The 6,015-nt window shown below is 37.3% G+C and overlaps 1 long non-coding RNA gene across 1 annotated transcript; it reads left to right on the top strand.

The window, feature by feature from the left end:
- Window positions 1–30: 30 nt before the first annotated feature.
- On the top strand, window positions 31–3,567 carry LOC120322861. Its single transcript, XR_005562796.1, has 2 exons — window positions 31–1,964; window positions 2,079–3,567. It is a non-coding gene; the product is annotated as an uncharacterized LOC120322861 (long non-coding RNA).
- The last annotated feature ends 2,448 nt before the right edge of the window (window positions 3,568–6,015 follow it).

Raw genomic sequence — 6,015 nt, 5'->3', positions numbered from 1 at the left:
ATGCCAAAGCTCGCCCTTGTGCTGCTCGCTGTGCCCGCAGGACAGAATGTAACGCGCTGTCTGTTCCATGTGTTTCAGTTGAAATTGCAACACTGACCAGAGAGAACGGAAAGACAGTGATCAGGGTTCTGAAGCAAAAGGAGGTGGAACAATTGATTAAACAACATGAGGAGGAGGAAGCAAAAGCTGAACGTGAAAAGAAGGAAAAGGAACAAAAAGAGAAGGATAAATAGAGTATGAAATCAAGTGTTCTCTAGATAATAAAGGACCTGCTTCAGTAAAAGATAATCTGGATTTCTGTCTGGTAGAAGCCTGCAACTACGCCATGGAGGACCCAGAATTACTTTTGATGAACCAGGTCCTTAATCATCATTTAGATAATTAGTTTACTGCTCCTTACATTGACCAATAATTGCTTTAATTCTTGAACACACTATTTCTTTCATCTTCTATTTTTTATTATGGAATAAAATTTAAGAAGAATAGCGATGGGTGTCTTTATTTCCTTAGTAATGCCTGGATATGCACAATCTTGAGGAATTTATTCACTTTAAACCATTAAGATGTATGCTAGTTGGTAAAGAACAAATATGGTGTTAGAATTGTTAGAATTTTGTGTGTATGTGTGGGTTTTCCTTTTAAGGTAGTGAAAAGAGCTCCATAGTTTGAGAAGTCATTTCACAAATACAGAATTAAAGTGTGCTGGCATGCCAAGTTTTAGTTTTGGCCTATTTTGTTCTATAACAGGCTCTGTCAAACTGATGGTCTTGCAAGCAGTAGTGTTTTAAAAATGCCCTGTAGCAAATGTGTTCAGTTTATCATAGCCTTCACCAGTGCATGTGTTTTGTAAGAAATTAATCATACAACACGAGCTGTATTCACACAAACTAGAAAGACATTTTACAAAGGCCATGTGAAAATGTTAATCTATCTTGTCAGAATAAAAATAGGTGAATAAAAGAGTGCATGATTTTAGGCCATGTTGACTATTTCACATTTTATCCTGAAAGAAAGTTGAGATGTTTTATGTTTAGCTTAGTGTTGCTGATACTTCCCCAGAGAATTTGGTTCCTTTTTCTGGCACAACAGCCTTAACAACCTGAGAAATCATAACGTTTGTGCATGAATTAGAAATTATTATGATTTTTGTCCAGCTTGCCCCTATACTGAATGCAAGAAAGTGTACTTGCCAGATAAGCAAAAATCTCTTCTGAAAAAAAAAAATAGAGGAAATGAAAACAAGTTATTGAAAATTATTGTGCACCTTTTCAGATCTCAAAAGCAAAGTGAAAAGCTCAAGTGACCTGCTTAAATGTGAGGCCTTACTCGCTGAATTTCCAGCTGTGACACTGGTGATCCAGCCCCTTTGTGCCCACCCTGGATTGTATCCATCTTGTAGCTTTTTTGGTTGGTTGGTTTGGTCTGTTGGGAGTTTTACCCCGAAGGTTATGTGATGTGTACAGGAGTGAATATGACCATTTAAAGAAGCTGAGTGAATCCATGCAGCGTTCTGTTGTTAATCCATCCCAGACATTTTTGACTAAAATGTACTTTGTCAACATGGCCAGAAATGACCCTTCGTCTCCACTAAACCCATTTTGGAGCTCGCTGCTGTGAGAGTCACTGTTGAGAGCAGAGGGAAGGAATCTGCCTTGAGGTGTCTGTGCTGCACCTGGTGCAGAGGCCCTGCACTCTGGCAGCCTCTGCAGGGGCAGCAGGGCTGGCTGGGGGCTCTCTCCAGGCTGCAGGACCTGCTTGGTCATTCTCTACAGCTCAGTGCAGGCCAATTGCTTTAGTCCTTTGTACTGAACTTAGACAGCACACGGTTAATATTCAAATTTTACAGCCAGTAAAAGTTGGACTGACTCTTATTTACACCCTGTGCAACAGCAGGTCTTCCAAACTAACCCAGGAATGGTATTTCATGTGACGAGCCCTGAGCAGTTGCAGACCACGTGCAACGGGTAAGATTCAATCTCCATCATAAAGGGTTGTATAAATACCTCAAGCTCCATTTTTATGTAGAATTCCAGTGCTCAGTCTTTCTATTTTTTGATGCCATGAATGCAATATATCAGCATCTTTTGCAGATTTCTGGATCACTGATGATGGTTATACAAGTGCTTGGAACATGCTCTAAAACAGCAATGCCAAAATGGAGTTTTGTCTCACTTCTCAAAGATGACTTGCAACAAAATGTGATGGGCTCCAGCAATGCTTTCTGTCTTTTGGGAAACCAGGAGAGCATCTGAGCTTGTGTTCCTCGATGTATATAGACCATGCAAGGCAGTTTGTTCAGTGCAGTCGTGTAAGTATTATTAGCTAGCTTAGGATATAGACTTATTGAAATATTTTTTCGTAAATGCATCTTTTTCTAACAAAATGGGGATAATCTTTGTTTAAAGAACTACCAATAGCATTTCTTTGCCAAACACTGCATAATTTGCTGGTAAAGGAGAACTTTTTAGATACTGTAACAACAAAAAAGTTGGAATGACTTAAATAATCTTCTGATCTGTACTCTATTCTGTCTTGAAGCATTAAGTTGTGTAGTTACACTACGTTTTAAAAGATCTATTTATTTAAAGGTTTTGTTTACCCAAAGTAAAAGTAGTGTCAAGTACTTTATGAGTATAATCTTTGAACAGTAATTACCAGTTTAATTTAAAAAAAAATCATCTCTCCTGAGTGCCATTAATAGCTGATTGTGAGCTGAGCCTCAGTACTGCCTTGGAACAGGCAAGTAACTCCAGCTGGCACTCCTGCCCAAGTTGTACAGCAAAGTTCTCCTGAAATAAACTTAATTTCTGATTTTTTTCTGCATTTGAGCCTAGGGCAATAAGCAGATGCTGGGGATCTTTCATAACTAGAATCTTCCTGAGCCATCCTTGCAAGTTCCTTACCTGTTCTTCCTAGAGATAAGAGCAGTGTTTGACTGCATTGGCCTGTTGTGTTGATTCTGGCTTTGTGTGTTTAAACAAAAAAACCTAAAAAAAAAATCACCACCATCTGTGCCTTCTCTGGGAGTGGTTTGGGGATAAGTCGTAAGAACAGAAAATGATTCTGGCGATACATTTGAGGTATCTTTGCTAATCAAAAGATCTTCCTGTTCTTTGTATGTTTTTTTGGTGTACGTAGTGTTTACGTAGAGTTTACAGTGTATTACATAAATATTTCAAATATTTAGCTATTGCTGTGGCTTAAATGTTACTTTAACACCAGAACTTTGTGTGGTGCTGTGGAAGGTGACAGATTTTTCAAATTAGGTAGAAGTATTTACTTGAAACTGTTTGCATAATATGATGTTTGTAAACTTAAAAACTGGGTAGCTTATATCTCACTTGACTGCATGATAGAACTTGATAGGGCAAATATGCAAATACTCACAAATAGATTGTCCTAAGAAATTGTAACGTGGTTTGTTATTCTAAGTAGCTTAAGAGGTAATGAAACTACCGCTTCTCCAGTGATATCTGTGCTGTCCTTGCATCTGTCAGTGTAAAAAGACAGTTAGCTTGTTTTCTAGGTGACTGTATTCTGTTCAAATAAAGTCAAACTTACTTCTAAGACTGCTTCTTATCTGACCTCCTTTAGGTATGCTTCCCTCTTCATCCAAATATTTTACTTGTTAGCTACGAAAGCGCCCAAATTGAGATGAAAAGCTTCTGATGTTAAATTTGACAGCTGCTTCTGGTTTGTTATGGATTTCCTTCTGTTCATAACCTCAAAATTAGGGACAATCCCTCTCCACTGCGTTGTGAGAATGAGTACATTAATGACTGCCAGGTGTTCAGGTGAATGGTTTTAGAGGCCACAGAGCTGGATGTGGTAACAGATAACAGAGCCAGGTGTATACAAGACATTAAGTCCAAGAAGTTGATGCACTTGGGTGCTTCATACATGAGAGAAACTGTGTGGCTTCAGACTAGATGAGATTCTAGGACTTAAATGTCTTTCATTTTCTTTAAAGAATATTTTCCATTACAGTTCTTCTGTAGTAAAAGCTGTCCTCATTTTCAAGTTTTAATTGCGGTTATTTCTATTGCAATATGAAAAACCACTGAAGTAACTTGATCTAAGGGTATCCTTCACTGGCTTTAATCTGGAGAAAATTCAGCTTCACAAAGTTTTTAGAATATTTCTGATTTTAAATAGAGAACTGAGCAGCTTGCTATTTTTATCTGTGTTTAATTTGGCATTTGGCTTTCCAGTTAAACTACTCTTCAGTGCACAGTAAAAGCTGCCATCAGCCAATTTATTGCAGATTCTGAGAGCAGACTTTAGTGGGGACCTTCAGATGTCACCTCCTGCAGACAAGGGCCCTTGGAAAGACACCATTACTCATGTAATTGTTTAGGGTTTCACCTAATGACAAATACTAAACTCAACACGCTGGTGTTAACATTTTACTCCAAGCTCAAAGCAGCAGGAAGAAACAGCTGCTTATTTATAACTACTGTTTTCTAAAACAGTAATAATACAACATAATTAACATGTGCCAGATGACGCTACATGAAATATTTAGCAAAAGGTTGGGCCTGTAACCCAGACACAGTTTAATCCTTTTATATCTTACAGCATCTGTTTTGCCTGGTTAGGACCCAGCTGCACACAAATCCACAGTTATGTAATAAAACCAGTTTGCTATGTCCTGCACGTTCCAGTGGCAGCTATCTCAACACTGTTAACGAGACCTGAAGGCTCTAAAATGCAGTTACTGCACACACTCTGCTAACAGAAATACAGATTTTACATGATAACCTTATGTTAGGAACACCAGGTGCAGTGCAGTGGTGAATTGAAGCAGTTGTCATCAAAAACTACAGAGTTGCAATTTCAGTACAAATACTGCCAAGTAATTTTTGGAGCAACTCAGAAAACACCAGAACTCTGGTGTGTCACAAAAGAAATAAAATAGCGTTCTTTTGTGCCTTGTTTTGGGCTAAAATATATTTTTAATTTACTCTAAAATCTTGGGTTGACCACTGCATACACACTGAGCATTTCAAAATAGGAGGAGTCATGCTGCATCCTTTCACACATGTATCTTTTGATTGTGCAGTACACAAATGGATTCTCGCTATGTAAAATGACCATATTTACTGCAGAGTATTCAAATCAATAGGAGTGTGCTGGAAGGAACTCCTGGGTAAGCAGCCTTTTTCTGGGTGCTTGCACAGACTGCGTTGTGTCTTGCACAGACATGCACAACCCAAATATGGCTGCGGGGTAAGATCACACAGAAAAAACACAAGTTTAAAAACTAAGGGATTAAAATGCTCCAGTACTCTGTTTCAGTCATTGAGAAGATTCACAGTTTATACAGAGAGATGCACTATTTTTCTGGAAAAGAATTTTGGCAACTGACAACACACTTAATGAAATTGCTACTTTGGGTAATGCCCATTTTAGGAAGATATGAAGTTGCTAAAATTATTTGAATTAAATAAGGACCTTATTAAATAAGGACCATTTTCCTGAGGAATATGGTATCTAGCACTTTTCATCTTGCAGCTGATTAACACTTAAGCCACTTAGCCCTTATTTCCAAATCTTTTCTCTCTGTAAAACATTAATATCTCAGATGTAAAAAAAGTGCCAGTTGCTTCTATTTTCTGTGGCAATGTGTACACCGTGCATTTCCATTAGGACGATTTAGGACAAATCATTAACTGAGTTTCACAGTTCGTGCACTGAAAGTTGTCTTTTGTAGCAGATTTTATTGATCTGGTGCAGAAAAAAAGGTGGGTGTTTTGTACAGAGTATTTATTATATATGTTATATATAATATCTGTTATATATGTTATATATATGTGTTATATATATTATACACGTTATATGTTATTATACATATTATGTGTATCTATATCTATAATATATATATATAGATGGAAATATTCTGGGTCTTTGTAGCTTGCATCAGTTTTCCTATTTTTGGTTAAAAGTTCCAAAATATTCTGATTTAGAAACTTCTAAAAACCCTATTCTTCTAGAAACTTTAAAAAATAAATTAAA

This window comes from Pipra filicauda, unplaced genomic scaffold (assembly GCF_003945595.2).
Source record: "Pipra filicauda isolate LSUMZ 115617 unplaced genomic scaffold, ASM394559v2 scaffold161_size1661140_pilon, whole genome shotgun sequence".
Classification (NCBI taxonomy): domain Eukaryota; kingdom Metazoa; phylum Chordata; class Aves; order Passeriformes; family Pipridae; genus Pipra; species Pipra filicauda.
The sequence above is the reverse complement of the archived record's forward strand: the minus strand, read 5'-3'. Positions and strand labels throughout refer to the sequence as shown.